This window comes from Haliotis rubra, unplaced genomic scaffold (assembly GCF_003918875.1).
Source record: "Haliotis rubra isolate DU_JTF1 unplaced genomic scaffold, ASM391887v1 Scf424, whole genome shotgun sequence".
NCBI classification, from domain to species: domain Eukaryota; kingdom Metazoa; phylum Mollusca; class Gastropoda; order Lepetellida; family Haliotidae; genus Haliotis; species Haliotis rubra.
Genome location: NW_025767107.1, coordinates 609,171 through 623,334, shown reverse-complemented (window position 1 = coordinate 623,334; position 14,164 = coordinate 609,171). Strand labels below are relative to the sequence as shown.

At 39.2% G+C, this 14,164-nt stretch overlaps 1 long non-coding RNA gene across 1 annotated transcript; it reads right to left on the bottom strand.

Annotated features, from left to right (window-relative positions):
* Positions 1-9,685: 9,685 nt before the first annotated feature.
* LOC124288773 lies at positions 9,686-13,910 on the bottom strand. The gene is made up of 2 exons (XR_006901515.1): positions 13,576-13,910; positions 9,686-12,492 (listed from the first exon to the last, which is right to left on the bottom strand). It is a non-coding gene; the product is annotated as an uncharacterized LOC124288773 (long non-coding RNA).
* Positions 13,911-14,164: the final 254 nt, after the last annotated feature.

The following is a 14,164-nucleotide window of genomic DNA, read 5'->3' as shown; positions in this document are numbered from 1 at the left end:
AATTTACTTTTTCGGTATGCGTGAATGTTCAGCTTACAGTTTATATATTACATAAAATCGATATGTGTGATCCTAAATTATTTTAGAACGATATCCGAGATGTGTATTTGCGTGCATGCGTGCGTGTGTTATCCAAAACACTTAATCCGAGGCGTTAGGCCTTGTTGTTCTTGTAAACATTCACTCCTATTTGTAATAAAATTTGAGCAATTAGTATAGTTGTGCCGATGCTGTCCAAGAAAAATCTTTTCAATTTACTATGAACAGGATGCTATGCCTTGTTTCAGTCGTCTTCTTGAGAATCACCATGTGTTGCTCATCTTCGTGTTTCTTTAAACAGTTCACACTAGTAGCTGTTTTAGTGAAGCCAAAAGTATGTGACAAGACAAGTGATCATGTTTTATCTCACAAACGTGTCTTCCGTGCGTCTCAAGGTCTTTCCGGCTGAAGATGTTATTTTGGGAATATCAAAATTGGTTTTTATCTTGCCAGAAGATCGCCGAAGGTCTATGTTTGGTTGAGCCTTGAATAAATATAAAGTTGATGGGTTTCCAGCAGGTCAGCGAGGAATAAGTGATCTACCATAAGACTTTATATCCTGTACATTCCCTAGAAGAGTGAAAAACAGTGTTAACATGTTCTCTCTTTGTTGTGTGTGGTTTTATACGGCATTTAGCAATATCCAAGCACTATGGTGACATGAAAACACCAGAAATTGGCTTTACACACTGTACCAATTTAGAGATCGAGCACGAGTCCTTGGCGTGAAGAGCGAACACTTTAACCATGGGGCATATTCGGACATGTCTCTTTAGTTACATCTGTACAGCCTGACCTTCAGGACTGACGGCCTGCAAATGCATCAACGCTCAATAACTCCAACTCCATACAACACTGATTACATGAGTTCAGCACGGCGCTATTACAGAAAAAAGGCATTAAATGAAACTCATTTCCGTGCACATTTTCACATTTGTCTGGTCATAAACGAATATGCTTTAGTTGTATATCAATTGACGTCATTGGACTGACATGCCCTTATGTAAATAGGATCTGACTCGAGAGTTCTTGAATGTCAAACAAATCAGTTTGGCAATGGTAATGTTCATTCTATTTACGTACACTTTTCTCAAATAGTCACTCATCGTCTTATTAGTTCGGCACGAAAATGTGATTAATTATATTTAACTTTTATTAATGGAAATTTCCATATTTACGAAAACATCTTAATTCCTTTGTGTTATTATGAGTATTTCCGACACGTTGTAGCTGATGGATCTCATTCTGCGTTTCATGTTTAGAGTATCCGTTAAAGACATAATATATGTCAGTGACCTTCCACAAAGCGACATTGTTGCTTTTCACCCTTTACACATCATCACTACCAGTTTAAACGTGAGGCTTGGAGTGCTCTCAAATGTTGAATTACACAAGTCAAAACATTGATTACACAGCAGTCTCGTTTCCTGTTGACTGGGTCCCGTCCTATTGCGCAACATGATACAATAACCAGTCCAGAATTTTGGGACCAATTCATTTTTCTGGATACATAATTATTAATCAGTATTATTTGGTACATCTAAGCACTTGTATAGTGCAACACTACGTTCCTTCTAATCCTTGCAAACACGTCGTGCAGCGTGCTCTGTCGTACAGCGAGCTCTGACAAACGGAAACCTGGAAATCGTGGAAATCTCAAAACGAGGCTCTCCCGCTAGAAAAGTTTGGCGGTCCGGTACGGACTTGATATTATATCAATCACATTATGCTTTACAGAACTACACTGAATAAGCGCAAAAAAACACATAACAGGTGTACCTAGTGTGCCAGATGCATTGTGAATCATTTTACGACCTCATCAAACAGGGGCAGTCTGTGACGTCTTAGTTAAGGTCATGCTGCCTACACCTCGCCATAAAATATAGAAATATGTTATTAAAGTTTAAATTTAAAATTCATTTGTAAATACCATTTTCTTATGAAACAGGGAATTAGAATTCAGTGTAACCATAGTTGTTTGTGATGTCTATTTTCACTTTCACACGAGAAAATTCGAATCGGCTGAAAAGTAGGTCATTGTCTGAATAGTTTATGAGACTCATGTTTCAGTTTGCTGACAACCACAAGCAGGTGTGCGAGACAAACATCGTATTGATATTTTATCATTAGATCAATGTCGTGATATGGATATTATTAAGCAACAAATCCGATTCCGATCGTGTGCAGACAAAAACGAAAGTGAGGAATTGTCACAAATCACTGTTACATGCAGAATACTAACTCTCTATAACAGTGAAAATCCGGGTGAGAATTTATCTTCAGCAATTCATGTTTGACATAAGAGGCTTGGATGACACATATCATCGTATCCCCGTAGCGTAGATAGATGATGTCAGTTAGTGGATTGTTTGGTCCACACTCTATTATCTACACACCGGAATCATGTAGCAGTAATACTGCTGAGTGCGGCGTTACACAGCAAACAAACCAACACACAGCTCACAAGGGCAAGGACCAATTGAGCAGTCTCATTCTCAAGGGTTGGCGAGGCAGCCCTATTCCTCCTCAAATGGACAAAAGAAAGCTCGTTCTTACAATTAGTGCCCGTCGCCGTATTTCTGAACGTTGAATGTTTCTGAACGCTGCCGAAACTCATAATCACTTTCAGCATGATTATTTTGTATTGCTACTCCTTCACTGTGGTCCGCTTTTAAATGACAATGTGAAGTCTTTATGTTTAACGATCGGGAATATCACAATGGTAATTCGCTGGCGCTTCAAGTTAAAAGAACCACTTATGTCGACGTCAAGCATATAACAGAGTTTTTCCAATTTAAATTCATGCGACATACCATTAGTGGGCTCTGAACATTAGTAACCTTATAACACATTCCTGTTGGGATGTTTGTTTTGTTTGCGCGCTTGTCGTTTCCCTTGTTTAACATCAAAGTCGGAAATATTCCGGCAATAATTCACCTTTTAGTCCTTTAAGCAGAATGTTCACTGGCGTTGGTGTTAATTTGTAATACATAATACCTTGGCCTGATTAACGGTTTAACTACTGGGCCACCCCAACACTGATATTTTCAAAAGGTAAATATTTACAAATAGTTGCAACAGCACTGGACAAAATAGAACTAAAAAATACAACAAAATTTCTGTCAGTTTCAAAATTGTCACACATACGAAATCCTTCATAGATCCTGGTCCAGCTACGAAATATTCTAAATAGTAATAGCATTTCATTTTACAACCATACTTCCAGCTCTGATTGTCAACATTCCTTCGACCTTGGGGTTTCTCATTGTCCTTCAACAGCTAATGAGACACATGCAGTCTGGCATTAATAATAATGTAAGGAGAACGACAAAGAGCAGCAGGTCATTATTCCTTTGAAGACACATGCTGCCCGTCGAACAATCAGGGATGATGAAATCACCTCAGGGTGACACAAGTGGGAATTCCATCAATGGCGTTCTTGCGGTGGCGTCTGTCAAAATCTCTGATTGCCTTGTCTCTTTCTTTCAACCTCACAGGTCTCTTCAGTGTAATTAATCAAGCCATATAAACCTGACTCCAGTCTCGACCAAAATAACAGAACAATATCTTAAGTCATAAAACCTCTTAAGACTGCATATCGCTTTTAGAGCCGTGAAGGGATTCTGAATGTTGGCCTGTCAGCCATTGGATTTCACAGTGGAACAAGTATTACATATGTGGGAAAAGTAGAGGTTGCTCTTATCCAGTGATCTTAAGAGCTTATGTCATGGATGCTTGAGACATATCTAACAGGAATCTACGTTATGACATCAACTCGTCCTGTCGGGTCTTATGCAGCCAGAACACCAGTGAGATTGATGACCATTCACCAAAACCATTTGGAATCCAGCATACGGTTCGGCCCTGGCTCAGTTCTCGGGTTAAAATATGTTCATAAACCAGCATTGGCTCACCATGAGAGATTGAACATATAAAACACATTGCTGTCTCTGTAAAAGATTAACATGATCTTTAAAGTTGCCCTGTTCTCTCATATGTTACTTAAACATCCATTTGTTAGCTATATTGGAACATCCGAGCCGTACACATGCTGGATTCCAAATTCTGTGTAATTTAAAACGTGATTGTGTGAAGGATAATTTACAATATCAAAATCGATAGAACAGGATTGACTTTGAGACTTAACTTCTTATCAGGTCGGCACGGTGCGAGTCCCAGTCTTCAAAGACGTCGCAATTCGTTGTGCAGAGTTGCGTCCCTTGGGTCCCTCATATGTTACTTAAAAATTCATTTGTTAGCTATATTGGAACATCTGAGCCGTACTTATGCTGGATTCCAAATTCTGTGTAATTTAAAACGTCTTTTTGCATAGGATATTTAACAATCCTAAAATCGATAGGACAGGATTGACTTTTAAATTTGACTTCTTATCTGGTCGGCATGTTGCGTGTCCCAGTCTTCGAATACGTCGCAATTTGTCGTGCAGAGTTGTCTCCCTTGGGTACACCAAAAACGTAGTATGATTGTGAAATCGAATATTGGTCCTCATTAGCCCTGACTAGGTGTCTAGGTTTATCAGCACCACGCTCGTCCTTGTTGCTTTCATCAAAATGGTAAACTTCCTCTCCATTTCGGGCCTTTCTCCCACATCAGCTGACACTCCATGATAAAAGTGGACTACTGGAAGCCGCGCTGGCTGAGTTGGCTGTGTTGGTTAGGACTCTGACTTTGTGTGCTGGCAATAAGCCTTTTCCAGTTTGCCATTTAGAGTTGTCTGTCCTTACTTTGAGGATGTGGGTTCGAATCTCGGATGGGACTCAACCCAACAAACGTACAACAATCTGTACTTTACTGAGAAAATGTAATACTAAATATAACATTTGTTACATCTGACCACTTTCTAAATGGTATTGTGTATTCATTCCGTTCAAAGCGGCGTTAAATCCAGCTACTTCGCTTACTCTTATTTAATCCCTATTCTTTCATTCTTCATTAATACCACAGACTCCGTTATATCAGTTAAAGATACCATAACCAGTGTAACAGGGCCCTTCTCTCTGTGTTTTAATCGAAGGATAGGTGTTCATTTAATTCATGGCCAACTTCATCAAAATCGCTAACATCTGAAGGATTGGTGTAAATCCAGCTGGAGTCCATGCAGGTAGCAAAGGCACTGTAAGTCCCCGTGGTCCCTAGCATGGTGATCTACCATCAGTTGTTGGCGATCTATAGCCTGGTTTTACACATTGTATTGTTACGTGCGTAACTATTCTTTTATGGTAACATGCCAATTTTACGTCTTAATCTGTGATAGCCTTGTTATTTTACTGGCCTTTGTCAACAGATATTTATATTGTCCAATATAATTTTGATAAATATACTCTCCCCAAAAAGAAACGCATCATGAAAATAGCAATTTCATGTAGCAATAAATTAAAACGTGATTCATTTTACAAAAGGTTTTGCTCTGTTTATGAGTCCTATGGTGTTTATGTTTTGAAACATCACAACAAAACGCACCATCCGTAAAATACCCGTATTTAACAGCATGATTTTCAATTTCGGCGTGTAGTGTCACAGAATACACAATTCACATGCAATGCACGTGGAAGTTGGGGATGAGATAGTCTCAATGATGGGTATAATAGGTTGGTCGCTGTCTGTCGATTATTCACTGTATTTGGAATATTGTTGACGACGCAAAGTGCCACGTCTAAGTGAAGCCAACCGTCATATCGCCATTGGTTTGCTTGAAGCTGGCCAGTCTCAACGTGCAGTTGCCCGACATGAATGTTCACCAAAGCACCATTTCACGGCTCTGGGAGAGATATCGCCGGCAGAATTCGGTAGCAGATGCCCCTCGTAGTGGGCGACCTCGAGCGATCACTGCGGCGCAGGATCGCTACATCCGGGTACATCACCTGCGTCATCGAACAGCTACGGCGACCAGTACCGCTCGACAAATACCCGGATTGAGGAGGCTTTCTGCACAGACCGTCAGGAACGGGTCGAGAGAGGCTGGTTTACGTGCCAGAAGACCTTATTTTGGCCCTATGCTTCGACAACAACATCGTCGACATCGAGTTCAATGGTGCACCAACGTTCAGGCCTGGAACTTACCGTAGAATCTGGTTCAGTCTGGTATCTATTGGAACGACGCGATGGAAGAATGCGGGTGTACAGACGTCGACGTGAACGTTTCGCCGACGCTTGCGTTCCCCAGGTGGACAGATTCGGCCGGGGCAGTGTTATGATGTGGGGAGCGATCACCTGCCGTAGGAGAAGTGATTTGATGATGATCCAGGGCAACCTGACAGCTCAACGGTACTGTGACGAAATCCTACGCCCACACCTTCTTCCAATCATTGATCGCCAGAGGGAGTTGTTTCAACAGGACAATGCCAGGCCCCACACAGCACGTCACACTAGAGACTTCCTCCAGAACCACAACATCAATGTGCTCCCCTGGCCCTCAAGATCACCGGACTTAAACCCGATCGAACATCTGTGGAATGCCCTGGACAGACGGGTGCGACGCCGTAACCCTCAGCCCCAGACACTTCAGCAACTCGCACAGGTACTACACGCAGAAGGATGACTCTCGTCGTTTTGATATTCTACTAAACAACCAATACACACAGGCCCTAGAGTTTTCAACACATCTGGTATTCAAGGGACAGGCCCCATCAAAAAATAATCGCACCTTCACCAAACTTGAATTTTTTTGCTGCATGGAAGATGGATTTAATTAGGAGGAGGAAGAGGACGGAGAGGAAATGCCGGAAGCCCTGACACAATCTCTGTCTTCTTAGGTGAGTAATAATAAAATATTACTCAATTCTTCAAATGTTTAAGGATAATGTACTTGACTGTATAGCAGTTAATGTCACAAATGTTCTTTATGCAAATGCAAAGTGGTGTAAGGTTTTATTTGATATTATTTTATCTTAGAATCTCACATTATATACTAGTTTTCTCGGGTGAATCAGAACATAAGTTTATCCTTAATAACCATGTGTCAAGATAACAGATTATCATCCCCATTAGTTGTAATCTATGACCGTTGTAAATATATCATCATTAGTCTTCTATATTTTTACTCTTTCATTTCAGATAGAGAAGACTTCTTGCTGGAATGTGTTTACATCAGTGTAATCTGATAGTAATCAGTCAATGTTCCATTATTAGTCAGTCATTATTCCAATATGATCCGACATTCTAATGTGAATCAATATTTTAATCATTTCTTAATAAACAATTAATTATAAGTATTTGTTTGTTTTGTTTTTTTGCTATGTTCATAGAATAGATAGATACCACCATTACCTAAGACCCTCAATTCACAAATGAAATAAAACGGAGACAATTAATCAAGAGATAAAGATTGTCTATTTTTATCATATACTTCAATTCTAAGAAAACATTATCGTAATCTCTTGATTATTTGCACCTGATTTATTTTTGTGAAACAGTTTCCATCTTCACCTATCAATGTTGATACTACACATGTGTTAACAGACAATCTATGCTCTTCGTCCAATGTAGGCCGGAATGAAGTCTAAGAAAATTAATTTCGGCTATGATTAAAAAAAAACAATATATAATAAGACAGCACAATAATATCTCATAAAATCATATTAACATTCTAACCCATACAGAACAAAGAGCACAGATTGACAACTCATTTCTCAAGGACCATAGTGTCGATTCAACATCAAAGGCACGTGATTCCTATTGGACCAACAAGAAAGGACTTAAATCTGATCAGTCAATCGTGTCAGGATGTATTTTTCTCGAATACATTACAGATTACAATTTTCTCACAACAACTTCAAGCGATATAATCATGGGTTGTATTCATGGAATTGTGACAAACGAACTACTCTGATTACTATGGATTCACATGACAACATCGAATAATGGTAATAAACTTCCACCCAAAAAAGTTGTAGTTATATGCCAGTTAACTTTCATGGAAAACGATCATTCAGGAAAAACCAACAACACACTTACGACTGAGTCATATGTCATGTCACAAGTTTTATTAATTTTCCGCGGACTCCACCAAAAAAGTTCTTTAAGTAACTATCATTAAAATTTTGACACAGTTCACTATTTGTTACGCGGGATGAGTGCAGAGAAAGGGACAGCCAGGTGTTAGAGAAGCACCTTCACAAGTGCCCACCAAGTTATTGATTCATTAGCCTGTGCTGTGCCGTCTCCATCCTTTCTCGCACACCTGGCTGTCCCTTTATCTGCACTCCTCCCTCGTAACAATTAGTGAACTGTGTCAAAATTTTAATGATAGTTTCTTAAAGAACTTTCTCGGTGGAGTCCGGAAATTTTTCAAATATAAGAAAGCTGTTGGGTATTAGTAAATGATAAACGTGTACTATTTATATTTATGTGGCAATTTTGTACAATGATAAAATTTGCAGTTCGTCGGTCCGTTTCTGACTCAAACAGACTGTAATCAAGTCTGGACCAAACAATCCAGTGATCAAAAGCATGAGCATCGATCTACGCAATTGGGATACGATGACATGTGTCAACCTAGTCACCGAGCCAGTTAGTCGCCTCTTACGCAAACATGGCTTGCTGAAGTACATTTCTAACCTTTTCGCCAATGTCTTCGTGTTCATTACCAACACTGTGGCACTCGCGCTGCAATGGCTTTCTCTGGAAACGGATACTTGATGGAAGGACCAACAAGGAACACAGTGCGGGCCAAGGCCAGCTTCCCTTCACTGGCTTCCTGTTAAGTACAGGATTTTCTTCAAGATTCATCTACTGACGCATATCTGCCCCTACGATGACCAGTCCTGTGACTACCTTCGCCAGCTTGTACATCTGCATGTACCCACCAGAGCTTGGAAAATCTAGGCCCAGAGCACTAAGATCAGGACACGCTCAGACTGACACAGCCAAGTACTAAAACCTCAAAGGGTGATACAGCATTTTCTGTAGCAGCACCAGCTCTATGGAACAATCTTCCAGTCACCTTCAGACAAACTGAGTCCCAGTCACTTTTCAAGAACTGAAAACCTACTTCAAGTTGGTTTTTGAAAGGAAACTATTTTTACACTTTATACAGCAGGCCTGGGTCCCGTTCCTCAAAGCGATCTTAGCGCTAAGGTGATCGTAACTCCCATACTTTTACATATTAGACTTATGACAGTCGTAGCGCTACGATCGCTTTGAGGAACCGACCCTGGGCTGCTGTGGAACTGAAGGACCGCATTGGGTATCTCCATCAGCAGTTTGGTCAGACATCATCGTTCACAGATCCACACTAAAGCTCATGACTGGTCTGTGCATCTTCGTACCTGATAGTTCGGTGAGTAAGTATGGTTTTATGCCATATTTAGAAATATTCCAGCAACATCACAGCAAGGGACTGCAGAAACTTGTTTCGGCTTCAAACATTGTACCCATGTGGGGAATTGATCCCAAGATAGCAAACACTTTCACTACGTGACCACCCTGAATTGGTTATGTATAAATTTATTGGAACAGTGACACTTAACAACATGCTTTCAACATACCCAAGTCAAAAACACTTCAGTCTTCATTTTAAGTTTTCTCCCAAGATGAAAGGTTAGTCTCAATTCACCATTTCTCTTTGTACGATATATACATGAAGATCTTTAGCAAAAAACTGAGTTGAGAGGTTGAACAACAAAAGTGATGTCATACTCATTTTATTTCATCAACACTATCTTGCTCCATTAAACTCTTGCATATCACAGTGAAAAGCAAACACACTCACTGAACCTATAAGACTACATGGTATAGTATTTATGGTAATATTCTTGCAAATCTTACACCACTCAGTTTCGAATCATTATTTTCACATTTTGACGGCAAACCAACATTTTGGAAGAATATTAATCAAACTATTCACACAAATCATATTTGAATACCCTTCAGGTAAACATACTGCTTCGATGAAAACATTCTGACAAACAATAAACACACCAAATAGTATCTTACATACTTCAGTGATCTTAACTTGTTTGAGTGGTATTTAGAAGTTGGTGTGATGAACAACAAGGAGAGTTCTATGGATATACAACTTCTTTAATATAATATGAGCGACGTTTCGGTGTAGCTACTAATACTATTATCAAGCAAATGCTTGCAAATGAATCAAGCAAATGCTTGATAACGGTGTTAGTAGCTACACCGAAACGTCACTCATATTATATTAAAGAAGTTGTATATCCATAGAACTCTCCTCGTTGTTCAGTGATCTTGTTGATTGCTCAGGTGGAAGACATAATTATCATTAATACATTGCAGTGAATCTGTATGAGACATAAACATATCCTCAAAATCTTTAAAGCCAATATGCACCAACCAAAAATATAACATATATTTTTCAAATTGGCTTTGAATATAAGCAATGATTCTGGTACAGGAGTAATTCCAAGTAGAATTTAGGAAAACTCCCCAATATAATTATTCAAATATTTGGAATCCAAAACTATAACTCTTATAATTTGGTTTTCATCATTAAAATTTAGTAAAAATATCATTTCATCCTCAAATTACTTTTGCTAATTCAAACTAAAAATCATATCTTTAGCCATCAGATATGAAATTGTTCCTTATGTGAGGTTTTAGAAAAACTTAAAAACACAGATACTTTTCATTCTTTCAGTTGCCAACAATACTGGAAAGTTGGGTTCAATGCTGCAAGTCGACATTGATACAGGTTGTAGACTTTTACCAAGGTGGTGAAATCCACATGGTGTTGACAGATAAAGGATAAAAAAAATCAGGGCTTAGAAAAACACACTAGAAGCTTCTGTCATCTCTGGGGGATGCCACTTTCAAAAGCTCCAGAAAAGCTCTTGTACAATATACAAAAAAAAGATTTACTACAACCAAATTTAATTTGAGTTGCCTGCATACAAATAGGCATGAAAATGTCAAAACCCCAGTAATTGTAAACTACAACATCGCCTAATCAATGGATCAACTTTTCAGCTTGCTCTCCTGTCATTTACATGCTCACTGCTGTATATAATATAAAAACAAAGTGATACACCTCATTTATAGATAATTCAATATGCATCTCGCTGCTTTCAGTTTCTGAACAAGTGATACTCCTAGGACTGCCTCAGAAAGATAATCAGAAGTCAGCTGAAACAAGACTTCAAGAAGAATCAAGTTTAAAATGTGAAATTATAAGACTAAAAATACCCACTAGACGGGACCCAATGCAGTAAACATGTACTGGATACCAAATGTACTGGATACCAAAAAAGAAACCTATCTACACAAAGTTTATGATAACTTATGAGTAAACCCTCAATAGCTGAAACAATTATCAATAATCCGCAACTCGGCATTGGTGCCTCATCATTTGACCACACATGCAACATTGTCAACATACATATCTATGAATCATAAACAATCAACAGTCAACAATTTCAGGAAACAAATAAAATTAACAGTTTCACATGACCAAGGTAGAAAACTAATACTAATAACTATCTTTGACATTATATAATAAACATACATATATTATATATAAAACAACCAAATCTCTGAAGCTCTCAATATTGATCTAAGTGCTTATACAAGCAAGGATAAGACACATTAAAGAAATATCTTTGAATAGGAAAATTTATTATAGGGGTGCATGATTTCTGTTTGCATGTATGGGGGCATAAAACATCATTACACAAGATAGAGGACCAGCAAAATCTGATACAGACCAATATCACTGACACCCTCGCCCCAACACACACTGTTTCTTTTCAAAGTGTCAATAGACAAAATCTGACTCGTTGCTGCATACACGGATGGGTTGGTTCACTGCCGATAACTTGCTAACACAATTAACCAAATACTGTGTTAAATTTTGAATAAATGTAATAAAATAGATTAAAAACACAACTCCAGATATACAGTTAACACATTTTATAATTAGGCAGAGTAATTACAGGGGAAAATTGCTAATTTAGTTTGGGATTTGTTGTCATGGCGTTTGTGGTGTTACGTGTCTGTGGTAATGACTATGAATCATAAAAAATATCAAAATTCAAATTACTTTTTTTTTTAAAGTTTGCAAAATACACAAGAAAATATGGTAATAAACGTATCAGTCCCTTAGCATAGCCTATATTTCCTCAGTATAAGGTGATGTATGTTTTCATGTTTATATGATACAAATCAATTTCCAATGATCACGGAGAAATTATTCCTCTAAACATAAAATTAATTATTAACATCTACTCTTACAATAGCATCTAATATTATAAAGCTTTTGCTTCAAACTTCTATAGCACTGACACCGTCTTTGAACACCAGTAACACAACAAACCAAGCACAAGAATTACACTCCGCTATGCGATCAACACCCTGGTCATCATACAGTCAGTTTTAATAAGTTCCAGGTTGTTTGCTGTTTTTTCTCTGTCGATGACTATGGTCACATTGATGAAGATGCTTCACATTGCCAGGTCTCACAATGTATCAAATCTGTAAAAGATGACACAGTGTCAAGGATAACCATATCGATTGTCTTATCTTCAAAGGCCCCTTTAGGAATTCCAGGTCTGAAATACTAGTGAGTGAGTGAGTGACTACAGTTTTGTACCGCACACAGCAATATTCCAGCTATATGGTGGCGGTCTGTGAATAATGGACTCTGCACCAGACAATCCTGTGATAGTGGTCTATAACCAATACCCTTGTCATACTAGTAATCAGCGTGTAACCAGAATAACGATGTATTTCATCTTGACAAGTATTCTGAAAATTTGAAAATGCAAGGTTGTTCAAAATCACTTACAGTGAGTGAGTGAGTTTAGCTTTACGCCGCACTCAACAATATTCCAGCTATATGGCGGCGGTCAGTAAATAATCGACCCAGCACCAGACAATCCAGTGATCAACAGCATGAGCATCGACCTGAGCAATTGGGAACTGATGACATGTGTCAACCAAGCCAGTGAGCCTGACCACCCGATCCCGTTAGTCGCATCTTACGACAAGCATGAGTTACTGACCTTCACTGGTGCTGAAATAATAGTAATAGCTTGCCTATTTCAAAATAAAGTTGCATTACCAAGTGGACATGTGAAGATCTGGGTTAGAATTGATCTTCAGTAACCCATGCTTGTTGTAAGAGGTGACTAACAGTATCAGGTGGTCAGGCTCGCTGACTTGGTTGACATGTCATCGTATCCCAAGTTCATAGATCGATGCTCATGATGTTGATCACTGGACTGTCTGGTCCAGACTCAATTATACACAGACCACTGCCATATAGCTGGGATATTGCTGAGTGCAGCGTAAAACGAAACTCACTCACTCATTCACTCACTCACTCACTCACTCACTATTACCAAGTGGGTAAGTAGTGAGTAAGTATGGTTTAACGCCACTTTAAGCAATATTCCAGCAATATCACAGCGGGGGGACACCAGAAATGGGCTTCACACATTGTACCCATGGGGGAATCGAACCCAGGTCTTCGGTATGACGAACGAATGCTTTAACCTCTCGGCTACCCCCATCACCCCTATTACCAAGTGAACATAAAACACAAATACATCATACCTCTTCTCTTCCTTCTCTGCAATCTGTTTGATGGACTTGAGGGAAGGTGCTCTGCCCAGAAACTCCAGCACTCGGAGGAAGGCAAAAGCCAGAAACACTGTCAGTTTGTGTTTGACATTCTCAGTGTGGATACGGATGTCGAACACACACCTCTCCCACCATGCCCTAAGCTGCCCACGAACATTTAAACGGCCTGTCAGCTGCCGGGCTGTCCCTGATATGGCGCTGGAAGAATATATTTGGGAGCCATATCAAAATCTGAACATTACAGAAAGAAAGTGCAAAAGAGTAGGGAAGCAATGTTAACAATGTGGACTTCATGCACACAAAAAGTATTCCCCCCCCCCCAAACAAATAGAACTTGTACTTCGTTCAAAAGTGTTGCTCTAATAAAACATTTCGGGTTACATCTGACCACTTTCTGAAAGGAATGGTGTTTTCATAGCATTTGAGCATGGATTTGTTTGTTGGTTTGTTGTTTAATGCCGCCAAGCAACAGTATTTCAGCCAGCGGTCTGTAAATAATCGACTCTGCACCAGACTAGCCAGTGATCAACAGCATGAGATTCGACCTGCGCAATTGGGAACT